The sequence below is a fragment of the Pleurodeles waltl genome, chromosome 6, assembly GCF_031143425.1.
Source record: "Pleurodeles waltl isolate 20211129_DDA chromosome 6, aPleWal1.hap1.20221129, whole genome shotgun sequence".
NCBI lineage: Eukaryota > Metazoa > Chordata > Amphibia > Caudata > Salamandridae > Pleurodeles > Pleurodeles waltl.
Genome location: NC_090445.1, coordinates 226,181,644 through 226,200,063, shown reverse-complemented (window position 1 = coordinate 226,200,063; position 18,420 = coordinate 226,181,644). Strand labels below are relative to the sequence as shown.

The following is an 18,420-nucleotide window of genomic DNA, read 5'->3' as shown; positions in this document are numbered from 1 at the left end:
GTACTAAAGATTTCCAGGTGGACAATCAACTCTTTGGCTATGTGGGTGCTAAGAAAGGGAAGGCGGTGCAAAAACATATCATCTCTCGATGGGTGCTTCTTTGCATCAAAATGTGCTACACTTTGGCTAAAAAGCAACCTCCTGAAGGCTTGCGTTCTCATTCCAACAGAGAAATTGCGGCTTCCACTGCGTTAGCACGCGGAGTTCCTGTCCTGGATATCTGTCCGGCAGCTACATGGGCATCCCTGCACACGTTTGATAAGCATTACTGCCTGGATAGTCAGGTCCGTCGAGGCGGCTACTTTGGTCGTTCAGTCCTGCAAGACTTTCTAGTATGATCTTTGTTCGCAGCCCACCACATAGGATGACATTGCTTGGGTATCAATTCTAAGGTAAGGAATCTGCAACTAGAAGTCTCTATCAGATGTACAGGTTAGTTGCTTTCGGTATTCCAAATATCTGGTGGGAGACACATTCTAGTTGCAGCTTCCTTACCGCCCGCCCATCCTCCCCGCTTTGCGAAATTATTTCTAGGGACAGGTGTTCCACCCTTTCAGGTCCTTAGCTCTGTCACACCAATCTCAGTGTTCTTAGCGGCTCTGCGCTCTGGCGTGGAAAGTCGTTAAAAGAAACTGACATCACTGCGGGAGGGCGGCGTCAGTGTACTACTCCAGACGTCATCAAGGCATCAGTCGATGCCTGCGGAGTCGAACAACGCCACCTACAGACGCCAAGGGTATTGCTCGCAGCAAAATCTCCAGATACAGTCTAACGCCTGGGGGGAAATTCTAAGGTAAGGAATCTGCAACTAGAATATGTCTCTAACAGATATTTCATTACCGAAGGTAAGTAATTTGTACTTTAGGCCATTTGTGAGCTTGCATAAGGGGTCGCACCCCTTATCAGTATAAAGGTTTAAAAAAAAAAAAAAAAAACCCTGGTTTCTAGTGGCTTCTGCACCCCACCCCCTGCCAAAAGGGGCAGATCGGCCTAATTAATAAAGGCTAATCTGCCCCCTGGGGGGGTGGGGGGGGGCAGAAATGATCTTTTTTTAAAAATTGCTTGAGGGGGGAACAACCCTTGCCTAAGGGGTCACTCCTGTTCTCAATATAAATAAAAGCATCCCTGGTGCCTAATGGCTTCTACCCTCCCTGGGGGCAGATCAGCCTATTTCTGATGGATACAACTACCTGTGGATTCCTCACCTAATGAATACTCCCATTGCGCCAGCGTTCGACGGAAATCTTCTTCCTAGCTTCTGCACGTCGACGAGGACGTCACAGTTGCCCACGCGACGCTGTCTGACGTCATACAGGCAATAAGAGGTCCTCGCCGACGTCAGTTCACTTTTTTCCGTGCCATTCGAAACGGTTATCTTAGAGGGAGCTACTGTTGCTGTTCGACAGTGAGTGTGTTTTTTGGATCTATTTTGTTCTTTGAGATTACAATGTCGCAAAGAAAGTCAGGATTCAAGCCCTGCCGTGAGTGTGGGGGCAAAATGTCGGTAACTAACTAAGACTGTTTGTGGTGTCTTAGTTCCGATCATGATGTTGACAAGTGCGATTTGTGTCAACATATGAATCCTAAGGCCCTGAAAGAGCGCGAGGCTAAGCTTTTTCTGGCGAAGTCGAAAAGGAAGGAAAAGAGATGTCATCGAAAATCCTCATCACCAAAGTCTCATCGGCGTCATCGGGACTCCCGGCGTCATCGAGAATCACGGCGCCGGTCGAGTAAAGAGAAGTCGAGGTCACTATCAACTCGACGTCTGAAGACTTGGGAGGTCAGTCCCACTGTCACTCCCCATCCGTCGACGCCGTTGCCTTCTCCAGCCTCACCGACTTCGCCCGGGTCATCGGGCCAACCACCTTCAGTGTTTGAGGTTCCACAGCCTCAAATATTTTCTCCGTCGTTGCAGACGTCGAGGTCGGTGTCGCCTTCGAACCAGACACCCCAGTACCCGGCTTTCCCGGCCCCTGGAGCTGATAGTACCGCATTTTTAAATGCGATGTTTTCCATCTTCCAGCAGATGGCTCCAGGTGGTGGACCGGCTGGTCCTTCGGGCCCTTTGGCCTTCAACATGGGTGCTCCGGCTCCGCTTCAACCGGCACCCTTTATGCCCTTTCTCCCCCTGGGGAACGTGGGCTCGGCGCCGGTATCGGCTCCGGTGGCTCCTGAGACTTTGGCTCCGGTGGCTTCGATGTTTCAACCAGTGGCGCCGTCTAGACCTCCTGCAACTCCGAAGCAGCCTTCTCTCCATGCGACTCCTCGATCGGCGTCGTTCTTCAACATCAGCTGACGCCATGTCGACGCCGAGGATAGAGGAGAGGCTGCACTCAAGGAGGCTTGCTCTCCACCTCCTTGAAGAGCAGGAGTACCAGAGACAAAACATGGAGGAAGGAGAGATTGAGGACTCTCGTGAGGGTCTCCATGGGCTGGACACTGCTAGTGGCATAGATACTTCCCCCGAGTGGGACTTGTCATCTCCTGGGGAGTATACAGAAGAGGTGGCCACTTTTTATTCTGTTATCAGGAAGGCAGCTAGCTTCTTGGATCTTCCTTTGCCGGTAACTGAAGCCAAGCAGAATTTGTTGACAGGGGTGTTGCATCTGGTCTCTACATCGGCAGAACCACTTTTGCCGTTCAATGAGGCTTTGCTGGACCCTGTTTTGGAAGTCTGGAAGAAGCCGGGGTCTTCTTCAGCTGTCAATAGATCTGTGGCTAGGAGGTATCGGGCTGCACCGGCTGACCCTGGTTTTCTTACCAGACATCCAACACCTGAAAACTTGGTGGTCCAGGCTTCCTGCTCGGCAAGGTCTGCTCCTGGCTCTTTTCCATCTGTGCCCTCGGATAGAGACTCCAAGAAGATGGACATAGCACCCAAAAAGGTGTTCTCTTCATGTAGCACGGCATTGAAGTCCACCAATGCTACATGTATTTTAGGAAGATACATTTATGCCCTGATGGACGAGATTGCATCAACGCATACGGAGGTCCCTCAGGGGCTGTTAAATCTAGTATTGGACGCTCAGGCAGCTGCAACTCTGGTTATCCAATCTGGGTTGGATACAACTGACTCCATTGCTAGGGCAATGGGCACTGCTGTAGTTACGAGGAGGCAGGCTTGGCTTCGTAACTCATGATTTTCCTCTGATGTGCAGTCGACCCTACTGGACCTTCCTTTTGTTGGGAACAAGCTCTTTGGTGCCAAGGCGGATTCGGCCTTAGAGAGGTTCAAGGAGAGCAGGGCCACGGCCAAGTCGCTGGGCTTGCAAGCCACTTCTTCTGCCTCCTCCAGATTTTTTAGGAGGATTTGATTGTGGCTCCTCCTCCTCCTCCTCCTCCTCCTTTCGAGGGAAATTCCAGAAGCCTACCTCTGCTCTCTCCTATAGATCTTTTAGAGGGAGGGGTAGGGTCCGTACCAGGGGAGCCTCTCAGCAGCACTCTGCCTTTTCCTCTTCCTCTGGAGGGGTGCAGCAGGGGAAGCAGCCTTAGGCTTCCACCAATTCCCACTCACTCCACTCCTGTAGGGGGGAGGTTACTGAATTTTCTCCACAAGTGGGAGGTCATAACTTCAGACTCCTGGGTTACCAGCATTGTGAGAAAAGGCTACACCCTTCCCTTTTGGGACTTTCCGCCCCGCCCATCTTCTTGTTCAGAAGAACACCTCCTGTTGTTGGAACAGGAGGTTCAAGTCCTCCTTTCAAAGGGCTCGGTGGAGTTGGTTCCAGAGCAATAAAGGGGTCAAGGTTGTTATTCAAGGTACTTCCTGATTCCCAAGAAGGATGGTCGTTTGAGACCAATCCTGGACCTAAGGATCTTGAATTGGTTCCTCAAACAGGAAAAGTTCAAGATGCTGACCCTAGCTCAGGTGCTTTTGGCACTGAACAATGGAGATTGGATGGTGTCTGTCGACTTGCAGGATGCTTACTTTCATATCCTGATACTCAGGTCGCACAGGAAGTATCTCCGTTTTGTGGTGGGGTCGCAGCACTATCAGTTTGCGGTCCTCCCGTTTGGTCTTACTTCAGCACCTCGAGTCTTCACGAAGGTGATGTCGGTGGTTGCGGCAGAGCTCAGAAGGAATGGGATAGCAGTATTTCCTTATCTAGACGACTGGTTGATCAAAGCCAGGTCTCCGGAGCTCGTGTTGCATCACCTGCAGTCGACAACCCAGTTGTTGTTCGACCTGGACTTTTGGGTGAACATGCCCAAATCTCACCTAGAGCCCTCTCAGCGCCTCCTGTTCATAGGGGCAGTACTGGATACAACATTGAACCGAGCCTTTCCTCCGCCTCAGCGGATTCAGGACATTCAGGCGTTGGTTCCAATGTTTCAAAGTGGAGCAGTCATTCCAGTCCTCAAGGTCCTACGTCTGCTCGGTCTGTTTGCTTCTTGCATACTGTTGGTCATGCATGCTCGCTGGCACATGAGGGCTCTTCAGTGGTGCCTCCGAAGGCAGTGATCTCAACACAAAGGGGATCTCGAAGGCTCGGTGAGAATCTCCAGAGATGCTGCCATGGATTTGAAATGGTGGATTGCGGACGGCAATCTTTCCAGAGGAAGGCCGTTCTCGCAAGCTACGCCTGTGGCCACAGTAATAACGGATGCTTCCACTATAGGGTGGGGAGCTCATCTGTGGGACCTGGAGATCAAGGGACTTTGGTCTCCAGTAGAACAGGTGTTTCATATCAATCTGTTGGAGTTACGGGCTGTATGTCTGGCTCTCAAGGCCTTCCTCCCGTCCCTTCTTGGTCAGTCGGTTCAGGTCCTGACGGACAACACTACTGCGATGTGGTATATAAACAAACAGGGAGGGGTAGGGTTGTACCTTCTCTGCAGCGAAGCTCTACGGCTATGGTCCTGGGCAAAGGACCATCAGATTTGCTTGGTAGCAAATCATCTGGCCGGAGTCTTGAACGTACGTGCGGACAATCTGTCGCCATTTCTCGGCCGATCACGAGTGGCGTCTCCATCCAGATCAAGTTCGGTTAATCTTCCAGATGTGGGGGTTTCTTCGGATAGATCTGTTTGCCATCCGGGAGAACTCGCACTGCCCGTTATTCTGCAGCCTCCAGTATCCGGTACAAGGAGCTTTGGGGGATGCGTTTCAGATGACCTGGTGCGACCAGTTGCTTTACGCGTTTCCCCCCATACCCTTGATTCCTTGTGTGTTGAATAAAATTCGCCAAGACCGGGCTCAAGTCATCTTAATTGCTCCGGATTGGCCAAGGAGGGTGTGGTACTCGGACCTTCTCCAACTCTCACTGTGCCCTCCGCTCCGTCTCCCTCTCAGGGCAGACCTCCTCTCGCAGTCGCATGGGCAGGTTTTACACCCCCACCTCCAGAGCCTGCACCTTTATGCCTGGAGATTGAACGGGGCAACCTGAGTTCTTTCTCTCTCCTGCCTGATGTAGTGGATGTTATCTTATCGGCCAGGCGACACTCCACTAAATCTATCTACGCTAATAGGTGGTCTAAATTTGTGGTTTGGTGTGGAGAGAGGCAGATTGATCCCTTACGTGCTCATTTGTCAGATGTTTTATCTTTTGCTTTGTCTTTAGCACAGAGGGGTTGTGCAGTGGCTACTGTTAAGGGTTACTTGTCTGCCTTGTCAGCCTTTCTCTGTCTTCCAGACCAGCCTTCTTTATTTAAATCACCAATAGTACTTAGATTCTTGAAGGGCCTTATGAATAAAATCCCTCCAACTCCTTTCGTTATGGCTCAATGGGATTTGACTGTGGTTCTAACTTTCCTTATGGGGGTCCCCTTTTGAGCCTATGCATTCTTGCCCCATAAGATTATTGGTTCTTAAAACGGTTTTCCTGGTTGCAATTACCTCTGCAAGGAGAGTGAGTGAGTTGCAGGCTCTATCGGTAAAACCCCCTTATACATCTTTTTATGGGGATAAGGTGGTGTTGAGGACGAAGGCTGCTTTCCTTCCGAAGGTTGTTTCACCCTTTCATTTGGCCCAGACAATTACTCTATCCACGTTTTATCCTCCGCCTCATCCGTCAAAGGAAGAAGAGAGACTACACTGCTTGGACCCAAAGAGGGCGCTAAGCTTTTATATAGACAGGACAAAGGATTTCAGGCTGGAGGATCAGCTTTTCATCGGATACGTGGGAAAGAGGAGAGGAAAGGCAGTCCACAAGAGAACACTCTCCAGGTGGGTTGCTCTTTGCATTAAAATGTGTTGCTCTTTAGCAAAGAAAGATCCTCCTGATGGAATAACAGCTCATTCCACCAGAGCTAAGTCGGCCTCTTCGACCTTGGCTAGGGGTGTTCCTGTGGTCGACATCTGCAAGGCCGCAACTTGGTCATCCCTTCATACTTTTGCGAAGCATTACTGCTTGGACTCTGAGGTCAGAAGGGATGGCCATTTTGCACGGTCAGTGCTGCAGGATTTCTTGGTTTGACTATTCAGGCACCCACCACCGAGTGCGGTACTGCTTTGGGACTCTATTCATTAGTTGAGGAATCCACAGGTAGTTGTATCCATCAGAAGAATGAGTTACTTACCTTCGGTAGCGACTTTTCTGGTGGATACATTAGCTACCTGTGGATTCCTCACGGTCCCACCCGCCTCCCCGTTGCCTGTTTGGTCTAACCAAGTAATTCTTGAGTGTGCTCCTCTTGGTTTTGAGGATTTGTATATATTATGTATATATGTTTATATCTATATATATAGTTAATATATTTATTTACTTGTTTAAAAAAAAAAATGGTAGGTTGAATTCTCAGAATGATGTGTTTGTTTGGAATATCATTAAATATTACTATTGTTCTTTCATCTCAATGGCCTATTATTCTCAGGCACGTAAAAAATGTTGGTACTGACGTCGGCACGTCGGCGAGGACCTCTTATTGCCTGTATGACGTCAGACGGCATCGCGTGGGCAACTGCTCGTCGACGTGCAGAAGCTAGGAAGAAGATTTCCGTTGAATGCTGACGCAATGGGAGTATTCATTAGGTGAGGAATCCACAGGAAGCTAATGTATCCACCAGAAAAGTCGCTACCGAAGGTAAGTAACTCGTTCTTTAATAGCATTATGTCCATGCAGTGAAGGGCTTAAGGACATGAAGACAACACCCGCTTTAGCAAGAGGTTTCTGTTGACCCGGTGACAAAGTTGATGCAGGATACATTTGGGACTTTCCTATGGTAGTAGTATGACTGTTTTGCCATTATCATGCTTTTGAATACTGTATTTGAGATTTAAGGTGACATTGCTATTTGCGTGCCCTCCACTTGAACGTCATATTGGTTCTGCATGGAATAGTTACAAGGTGTATTTTCTCTTCTAGGGAATGACGGCTCCAAACGGGAATGAACAAGAAGGAACTGACCATTTTTATCTCACGAAGAAAGAGGGGACATAAACATGGACTATGTTATGAATTTAGAGTTTGATAGGTTATGTGGAATACCCCTTCCCTAAGATTTCTGTGAAATAAAGGTTTTTTTTTCTAATTGTAAAGGCTGCTGATTAATAAAATGGACAAAGGAAATGCATAATCCATGGCTCCGGTCTTGAAATTGAATCATAGTTCATAATTTCAATAATTATCAAAAGTAAATGTGCTTTGCTAATGTGTCCCTCATTAGTGCTGACCTACCATTAGTATTTTTTAGTGAAAGCTAACTACCCAACTGCATCTCCAATAACTTTTTTTTTAACCAGTTTTAAATTGCATTTTCAATATCACAATCTTGAATAAATTACATCTATGAAAGTTACATTATCATTAGTAAAATCCGCAATCCAGCTACATCGTCATTAATAAAATAGTTTCACATCAGTATCAGCAGGAGTCCTTGGTTCAGTCCTTAAACAGCAACATTGGAAAAAACAAGTCATGTGTTGATGTTAACTCACATTCTGCCATTACCATAAGTGCTATTCAATCTTCCTATCTCAAGCAGGTACTGCAAACATTGAAAATCAACAGTGACATCCATGAAGCTATAATGGCCACTAGGAAGCTATTCGGGGACATCAAAGGGTGTAACAGAAGGGTGTTGTCACTCACCCATGGACAGGCTGGAAGGGGTTATGATGGAGGTGTGGGAATGTGGATAAAAGGGGATGGGGGAGGAGGGGGTTATGTCCCCGCCAGGGTAGGTTTAAGTACGGGCCACCAACTCTTGAATGTGTGCAAGTCAAGTAATAGTGCTTCCCATTCCACATTTCTGGGGTATTTGCGTAGTCCTCATATTTCTTGCCTCCTGAGCTCCTCTCCCTGTCCCCACTTCAGTATTGCCACACACCAGTGGGCTATATCTAACAATACCTGGGCTTTCCAGTGCATGGCAATTAGTCTGCATGCTATCAGCAATGCTTGGTTTATAAACCGGTTCGCAGCTTTATCTGTTTTTGAGCACCTGAACAATCACAACAATCCCAACAGTGCAACTTCCATTGTGAACACATCCAGTCACCTCTCAGCAAGTTGGACACTGACACCCATAAGGTTACAGACTGAGCAACTCCAGAATACGTGCATCGTGTCAGCACCTGCATGTTGGCATCTCGGGCAAACAGAGGAGGACCCAAACATTTAGGACAGAGTTGCAGGAGTGAGGTAAGCTATATGAAATATATTATGCAGGATCTACTGAACTTGGTATTCTGCATCATCCTGGGGTATGTAAGTACTGTTTCCAGTATTTCCTTGTCTACTCGCCACCTAAGCCCCACTGACCTAAGGACTACATTTAACAGGTTGTGTGCGGTGTATGCTAGTGCACAAACAAACCAGGTGACAAGTCTACAGCCTCAACCCATTATATACAGTGTGTGTATGAGAGGGTGTTTATGGGGTTGCCATGGAGCCAAAGATGGCAGCCGTGGAGTAACTTTGCTCCAGGACCTGAATGCCGCAATCAACATTAATCCTGTCATTACACACACACACACACACAGACAGACACAGTGCTGCATCAGACTGTCAACTGGCCAGAACCAACCTTGCATACCATACCGGGCATGCCCGGCACAGGGGGAGGGGGAGGGTGTAGGGAGCTGGCTACTACAAAGACCACAGCTGACACTAGCAGACTTTTACCCCACGGAACATGATTTTAGTCATCCTGCATACAGTGATCCAGCAACGTATTGGCGCGGTAGACTGGGAACACACCATGGGTAAACCGAAATCACCAAAACCTCACCCCCGTCCACCCTATCCCACACTCCATCATGGGGAGGAGCCTTGACACGGGCAAAGACCTCCAGCTCTTCACAGGACTTGGGTAAAAAACAGGCCACCATCCTACTTACCAATAAATCCTCTTGCTCATCAGTAGAAGCGCACATAAAGGAGATGTGTGGAATTTGGTCTCCTTCAGAAGGACCTGCGAAAATTGACTTCCCGGTTCACCAACACAGAACGTAATATCACAAAGATGGTACCACAGCTGAAGACCCAAAAACAGACCACCCAAGACCTTCTGGACAAAGTGCACTTGTTAGGTACATGCTGAGTCATGCCAGGCTAACGCCAAGTGAAGCATGCCAATGAAACTCATGACCAGGTTGTGACCCTGCCATTAGCAGACTACCTGTAAAAACCAAAGACCACGGGCCAGCCCATCCACTTCTTTCTTCAACACTGTAGGCGGCTTTTTAATCAGTCTGCTCCACACTATTAACGAGGGCTTCCTGAGGCACCGTACTGCAGTATCACTCGGATTGCCAGCCTAACTCTAGCAAATACACAGCTCGAATCCACTCATAAGGGGACAAACCTTGATAACTGCTGGTGTGGTGGTCCCCTACAAGAACAGAAATGACCCTGCCTACAGGCTGGATATTACAATTGCAATCTGCCATTCTTCAGTATGTATCACTCTGACCTACACGGCTAACTGGCCACCCCTATAATATCCGTCGCCTATTCAGTGTAATAGACCAGGCATCCACACTATATACTAGATCAGCCTAATAGTCTGTATTGATTGACTCTTATGGAGCACCTGTTTGCGACCCTATCATCCTTCGTTCTAGGTCCATGCCTCCTAGCTTACATCAAACTACTAAACATAAACCTCTCTTCAAGGGTCCAAGAGGGCTGCCTAATATTGCCCCCCTTTCCTATTGGTCGTGGTTAAACAGGGTTGTCCCATCTCCCCAATCCTGTTCTCCATATCCATGTAGCCAATGGCGCACTGCCTCAGTTGGAAGAGCCCCGTTTGTGGGGGGAGGGGGGTGAATACAGCTGCACGGAGGAACTTAGTGTTCCTTTACGCAAATTATGTTCTACTTTACATCTGAGATATGAAAATCGACACCACCTGTTCGACATCTGCCTTTCAGGACTTCGAAGCGGTGACTGGGCTCCAAGTTAACTAGGGAAAATTCTATACTTGTTCCGAGGTGAAAACCCACACCGCCAACATTGCCCCTACACTCTTAGCTTGGAAGTCCACAGCCTTCCGTTACCTGGGGTTCCACTTCACCACTTGCAGGAAGACAAATTTGAGGGCAACTCTGTCAGCAGCTCCCCAGAGCCCTCACCGGCAAGATTGCATTCTCAAAGATGATAATCCTTCCCCAATTGCAGTATTTTGTCAACGTACCAGCCTTTCCACCATACCACTTCTGTGATCTAGATCATTTGATGGGGGATACAATTTGGAATGATGGGTTGATAGTGGTTCAGGGAGGTTTGAGGGGACCCATGTTTCGAGTCTTACTACCTGGTGGCACAGCTTGATTGGGTGGCTCGATGGCTGGTGGGCAAAAACACATTTAAGATCACCACTGATGATGCCCTGCTCCTTTCCTGGATGGTTGTCGTGGAAATGTCTAACCAGAAACTTTCGCCTAACAAACAAACCAGATTGTTCCATATGCCCCTAACATTGCAATACAGGGCCTCACCAGCGTGTAGGGCTCATTGACAAGAGAGCAGCTACCAGACTGGCAGGCACACTCATTTGACACAGTGGAAGACCTCTTCTGGGACGGCCAGCTTTTGACCAGGACTATGCCATCTCCCAGGACAATTCATCACATACTGATGCCTGCTACCTCAATGGACTCCCTATGGTAAATCCTTACAGAAAAAACTAGACACAAAGTTGTTTGTATAATATATCAAATGGTACACGGGTGACATCTTATCATTTGGCTTTGTAAAGCCATTGGAACACTTCGACATACCCCTGATGCAACTTAGGCAGTTCTGTACGGAGAACCACAGGAGGCATTTTCATGATCATCAATATGCCAGGGCCCTGGAATCACATAAGATGGTAAGACATAAAGCATGCTACAAGAATAACCAATAAGTGCTTCTACATAAGGGCTACCTCAACCCCTCCCCCCCCCCCCCTTAACAGAATATTCCTAGTGGCACACCTCACCTGCCTGAGATGCTCTTTCCCAGTGGTGCACCTTCAACACATGCTCTAGTCCTGCTCCACATTGGCACACTTTTGGGACAAGCTGCATAGCACTTTGGCCACAGTCCCATAACTTAATGCCACCGCACTAGGATTATTCCCATTGATGGAACCAACACAAAGTACAAGCCAAATTTGCTAAGCTGGCCCTCTTATTGGCCAAATGCCTCCTCTCTTTGTATTGAAAGGCCCCGCAACCGCGTCGCAGGCCCATGGCAATTGGCAGTGTCCTGCTAGGATGAGGCAGATAGGCTTGCACTACACTGGTAGGAGGCAGGCTGTATCAGACGGTGCCCCATCGCAGCAGCATGGGATGTGATGTTGCTACAATATAAGGCCCTTACAGCAGGTGCTTCCCCTTGAAAAACCCATAACTCACTAAACCACGGCCTTACCCAATGACAAAGTGGAACCTTACCCATGCCAACGGAAGGCCCCATATTGATGAAGGCATCACAATTTCATCAGTTTACCCACACAACACCTCTCAATTCCCCAGTCAGATGAGAACTTCTCTTGCAATGCCCCTATGCAGGTGTACACATCACAAAGGAGAACCGCCACCTTTCTCCTCAATCCACCCATCCCCTCCTGTTAAAGCAACCTCTCATGTAACTACCCTTTATGTGCTGACTGTCACCAGGAACTTCATACAATTAAGAGGCCCGAAGGACAACCGACACATGGCCAAAGTTTGCCTTTCTGCTCCCAATTAGAGAGTTCAGCTCTTTTCAAAATAATTATTTGTTTATTTCCCAACACAGCACTTATTACATACAGCGTAACTCTGAGTGCTCCTGAATTCCTTGACCAGCAGCCTTCCACCATAGTTAGCCGCCCTCAAATTGCAAATAGTACCAGGCAATTTCCACTGCCCCAACCAGACAGCCCTCACAATGCAGTGCACATGATCCCCAAGCTGGAGTACGGCCACCCTCGAGTGACGTTCCCATGCACACGAGATTGCAAGGTACCTACATAGCTGATAGCTATGTATTGCATGATGTAATTCACTGCCAAATTTCCTTTTCCACTGTATAAACTATGTGTAATGTGTTGTTTGTCGCTGTACTGGCATATTGTCTGTGATGGCCCAGAGTATTTCTACGGTGGCCCAGCAAGCGCCCGTATGCCAAGAAATGACCTGCTGGAAGGACCTCCTGTAAGCATTTATAAGAAAATAATGTACCCCCCTGATACAAAGCAACTAGTGTACTTATGCCTGCCTCTACCCAGGCCCTTGTGCCCACGCTACCAAACATTTTGCTGAATTAGGTTATGTAGCTCAGTGGTATCTCAAGCAAAGAATCTGCGTGATGTATCGCAAGCTCTGATTAAAACTCTCATGTGATCAGCAATAATCCATTAGCATCCTGTGAAACCTTGTCCTGGGGGAGGAAGATCCGCTAGACCACAAAGTGTGCTCGGGCTGCTGTGGGAGATTCAAGTTCTTCTGTGTGATGACCTGACAAACAACTTGCCGACCAATGCACCTGGGCCGCCAACTAGTAATGTTCAAAATCTGGAGCCCCAAATACCCCTTAGTCTAGGGACAACTGTAGTTTACGGAGTGCAATGTGGCAACTCCCCTTGTTTTGAATGAAACTCCTTATGGCCAAGTGTAATGGATGGGATGTGCCTCTGGGTGACAGACCAGGAGGTTATAGGAAAAGTAAAGTAGCAGAGGGAGCATTACCATCTTAGATAGGGACACTCTACCTTGCAAAGTGCTCCAAAAAGCCATGTGGGGATGCGGGTTGCTATGCTTCTTATAAGGTTGTCATCTATTAGATACTTTGTCTCGTGATAGATGTTTATGCCAAGGTATCAAAACGTGCGGGGCTCCTAACACAAAGGATTGGAATCCACAATGAAATGCTGCTGGGGACAGTTCAGGTGCAGCATAAACAGGCATGATTTGGCACAGGTCACCCCCAGGCCAGAAGCAACATGAAACTCCAGGGGTATGTCTTGGATATCAGCTATGCCCTCCTGTATGTTTTGGATGTAGAATAATGCATCATCTGCATATAACAAGACTACATGGATCTCCCCAGACAATGGGATACTCCAGGAACGCCCCTGCTGTTGGAGCCTCAGGGATAAGGGCTCCATTGCGAGGCCAAAGAGCAGAGGGGACAGCGGACAGACTTGCCACATTCCTCTGCTCACTCAGAAACAGGGGAAGATACACTGGCCAATATTCACCCGCACTGTGCGTTCAATGTATATGAGTAAAATTAACGCATCTAGTCATCCCTTGATGCCAAAAGTAGTCATGGTCAAAAACGGGCAATTTCAATCCACTATATCAAATGCTTCATGCAAGTCCAGCACCAAGCATGCAGCAAATGGCAACTGGACCAGAGGAAGCTTCATTACCCTGTGCAGAAGGTGTGTATTTAAAGTGGTGGTGGACCTACCTGTGTGCACCAGACGTGGCATGTGTTCACACAGCCTGCCCGCTATAACCTTGTTCAGGATTTTATAATCAGACCTCAACATAGAATGCGGGTATTAAGAGGCAAGCTCCATGGGGTCTTTCACAGGCTTGGAAAAGGATACTAAGATTTGCGGAGGGTGGGCAGAAGTCAACCGTCCGTTTGGAACTCTTGTTAAGGTTTGAGGAGTTTCAGGGCTACAAGGTGCTTGTAGGCTTTGTAGAATTAGATTTGGAATTCATACCCAGTATTTTATGAGTTGCTGTGCCCCGCCTGACACCGTCTCTTTCTCTCATGAAAGGGGTGCGTTAAGATTTTCCCTATCTAGTGGATGACGGACTACTAAGTTGACAGACGCAAGAAAGTGACATATTGCAACCTGACTGTCCATAATAGAGGGTCATATGCGGTCTGATAATGCATAGTAAATGCCTTGTGAATCTGACTGATTTGTGACAATTGCTGGTGAATCCCTGATTATCGTGATCTGTGTGGGCAGGTTCATGCTGCGCAGGAGCCAGGACAATAAACATCTGCATACTGCTTCGCATGGTATGCACGGATGTCGAGGTGTTGTAGTTGCTCACTCATTTGAGCATGTCTATGCAGTGCCTTAATCATTGCACCCAGCATTGTACAGTCAGCTTGGGCCGTAGTTTGCAGTGCACCCAGGGATGTCTAAATACAGGACATGTCACTGTGTGGGCCTGCCTTCACCCCTAAAACCGCATGGATGCAGTGACCTCTGTGGATAACTTTCATCGCTTCCCAGTCAATTACCTTGGACACAGATGTTCCCCAGTTGTCGAATAGGCTATGGGAGAGTGTCTCTGCTGTTGTGTCACAGAATACCTTATCTCCAAGCATGGTGGGCTGTAAATGCCTAGTGGGAACCTGTGACTATGACACACCCCACTAAAACTGTACCTGGAGGGGATTAAGGTTGGAATAGGTCTTCCCCCAGATATTCTGCCCTTGATGCCAATAGCCTAGTAGCTGTGACACAGAGTATCCAATCGAATCAGATACGCAAAGCATGTGGTGGGGGGGGGGGGGCGGGAGAATTAAAGGAACATTCCCTAGAGTCTGAGTTCAGCAATCTCCTTCAGTCCAACAAAGTCCAGTGTTGAAGCCTACACCGGGGAGTATGGGAGTTGTAGGTGGGATCAATCACGCTGTGGGTCAACTAAACACCTAGAGTCAATGATACAGGGGATGTGGGCCCATTTAGTGAATATGGAGAACAAACGTGAGAAGTAGGCCTGCTATGTTGAATGGAGGGCCCTAAAAACAAGACCGTCCTCCCATCTAGTTGCCCCTCGACCAGCATGGGACCGCCCTTCAGGTCAATTTTGATTACTGTGAGCCTGAAGAGAACACCTGGTCTAAGCAAGATTATGGCTCTGCAAGCAAAGCCAGACTATGTGGTACAAAACATTTCCTTAAAGCATTTTTTAAAACGGGAACCCTCCCCTCCCATGATATGAGTCTCTTATAGCAGTGCAATTTGATCACCCCATCACCTAAGATACTGCTGAACCGCATGTCTGTTACGTGTGGAGCCCATACCATGGACATTCTACCAGATTATGCTAAATTTAGACATGTCAGTGGGGAGAGTGTGGGCTCTGTAGCGGATCATAAGCCACATCATCACAGTTATACAAAACTGTAAAAAAAAAAATTCCTGCCGTGGACATCCCTCAAACATTATGATCACCTAAACAGTAAAAAAAAAAAAAAAAAGGCCCATGGCCGAAAAGGTCCTGCATGTTACCAGCATGCATCATGTTTGCTAGGCAAGGGGGGTAGCCAGGCTGTCAGTTTCCACATTGTGTAAGCAGTCTGCAGTTCTACTCTCTCTGGGTCAGTTGGGACGACCTGTTACTACAATCTGATGAATACAGATTACTTCACCTGAGGTTCTTGTTGTGATATAAGCTCCTCTGCTGTTTCCCTTGTCAGCTCCTGCAGGGTTGCTGAGACCATGCTTTGACATCGGCTATGCCATCATCTGAACAGTAAACAAGGGGTGAATGCAGTCTGCCCACAATGTAACCTCCAACCTCAAGTCTGGGTTTGTCCCTCCTTTGCCTGTTCTGGGGTAGATGCTCCTTTGAATCCAGCACCACCATGTTTGCGTGCCCAGTGCTTCTGGCGATGCGATGTTTGTGCCTCATGTTGTCGGCATGGCAGTGAAGGGAAAGCGGATGTCTCAACCCAGTCCCAGGCATCCATGGGCTTGGTAAAGCAGTAACTTTTAATTCAAACCATGGCCTTCAGTTTAACTTGAAAAAGGAGGGAATAGTGGAGGTCAGCCTGCCTCAATCTGCACGTCACCCCCAAAAAGGGAGCCCTGCGGCACTGCACTGATATAATCCGGGAAGAGGAATACTGGCATTTTTGTAACGGAATGGCTTTGCTGTTCTAGCTGAGAGCCTGTGCACACCACTTGACCAGCAGCAATGTCAGCCCCTGCTGCACTCTACACCCAGTAATATATGTTGTAAGACCCGAATTACCCCACGTAGCAGAGGGGGACAGGCAGTCCCAGTGCTGCACTGGCAAATACTCAAGTGTGGTCACTATAGGCCCTGGGGAAAAAATGGGTGGTAGCCCACACCCACTTTCAGTCTGCACTCCTTCGTGAAGCCTGCAGTGGGGTTGTTGGTCGAAGTTCAGGCCCACTGGGTCGCCGGGATTCTCAGTAACTGGTATCAACCAAAGTCTGTTCACTGATGTGTGGTGCAAGCTCCTATGCTACGGCAGTTCAATGTAAGATGCTATCTAAGGTCGCCTATGCCCTGAACTCCCCCGGTATCAGGCCTTTCTGTGGCCAAGAGTTTTGTGGTGGCGGGTGGGTCGCAAAAGGGAAGCGGCCTGCTTGGTCAGTTAGCATGACACCAGCACACTCTGATCCCCAAACATTCCAATTCCTGCTTGGGGGTCAACAGCGGATTTGTCAATAATCTCCCACAACTAGTCTGCTTTACCAGCAGAAAAAAGATGTGGAGGGGTATATGGTGGAGAGGTAAGCCAGTGTATAATACCATTGAAAAATGATCATATAAGCTATTTTACAGTGGGATAAGCTTTCTTAAGTTTTAGGTATGTCTCGCCAAAGGGGTTCCAATTGCTTAGACAAAATGCCATCTGCAGCGGTAGTCTGCCTGAAAGTTTGAAATGTGTGGGTTTGAAGAGGTGTAGAGTGTTGAATGGTCCGGTATGTATTGGAGATTAGTCCTTTAGACCCGTCATATGCGCTCACTAATTTTTCAAGTCAGTATAGGATATGGTAGCCCCAGAATAATTGGAGGGGTGCAATGCCCAATGATGCAGCTGGCAGTACTGTAGCCTTGTTGTTTCAGGGAGAGAGTAATAAGCCTTACACTGTTCAAATGACTTAATGGAGGCTCCCGCAAAGAGGTCTGTTAATTTCCTAAACTCCTCTGCCTCCAAGCTAGTAAATAATGGAGGCAGTAGCACAAGAGTGAAATCCGGGTTGCGTGCAATTGGAGTGTTGGAGGAGGGGAAGGTAGTAAGCCCTCACCTGATTCCCAATCTGTCTCATATGTCAAGTGCCGTCCTAATGGGGGGTAGCTATGTAGGTGCTGAACAATGAAACGTGCTTGGGTAGCCAGCCTAGAACCAAGAGGGGCTAGCAGTCCACTGACAGATCCATGTTGAACCAGTGTTGCGGCCAACTGGCCTGCGTCCAAGGTGGCAGTGTGGGAGTTAGGTTAATACCCCAATATCTTATTGTGTTAAGAGCCCTTTGGATCTACTAGGGCTTGCATATCAGGGAGGTCCTTGGGTATAGTTAAATTGAGCAGTATTCCATGTAGGGGCGTGTGCATGGATCCAGCCCCCCTCCATATACGCAAGACTCCATGTTCTCATAATTTACTCAATGATGGGTTGGCCACTAATTAAACCGGGCCCTTAGTTGAGTGAAACAAGTCCAGTGCAGAGTTTCTTAGCAACATAAAAAACTCCAGTTGTCTGCACATAGGATTCATTCTGCAATCTCATTTTGCACTTATCAGATACAATCTGTGACAGATGACTAGCCCTATAATAAAAACACATTTTAGGAGACGCAGGCCTTCAGCCTCTGTGTGAGCCTACAGTTTAGTCCTCCGGGTCCTAGGTTTAGTTGACCCCCAATACGAATTGTTTTATCATTCTTTCAACACTCGTCAATAAAGATTTAGCAATTGTAAGCCACAGCATACCATGGACATAACTGAACCTTGATGAAAAGGTAATTTTTATAATCCTTCCATGAGTTATTCTTTCCGGGGGGAGGGGGGCGGTCTTGATTTCTCTTTGCCATGTTCTAGCAACAGGGCATCAAAAACTCAACCTAGACCTTTTCTGCCAGAGCGTCCATGTAATGTTAGGTAATAGGACGTTTGAGTATTGCAGATTTAGAATTTCAGAGGGCTCACACAATAAGGCTCTGTAATGTACCCTGGCAGTCAGACTCACCGAAGAACAAAATAGCCATCTGACATGACATCATCATGTCGGAAATATTTTACAGATTGCCCGAAAAAGTGAGGCCTATTA

General features: G+C 47.9%; 1 long non-coding RNA gene across 1 annotated transcript in view; it reads left to right on the top strand.

Moving 5' to 3' along the window:
* The window catches only part of LOC138299572 (uncharacterized), a 69,541-nt gene extending 62,025 nt beyond the window's left edge, over nucleotides 1-7,516 (top strand). The window contains exon 3 of the long non-coding RNA XR_011204786.1: nucleotides 7,306-7,516. This is a non-coding gene — a long non-coding RNA (uncharacterized lncRNA). The remainder of the gene's footprint in view (nucleotides 1-7,305) is intronic.
* Nucleotides 7,517-18,420: the final 10,904 nt, after the last annotated feature.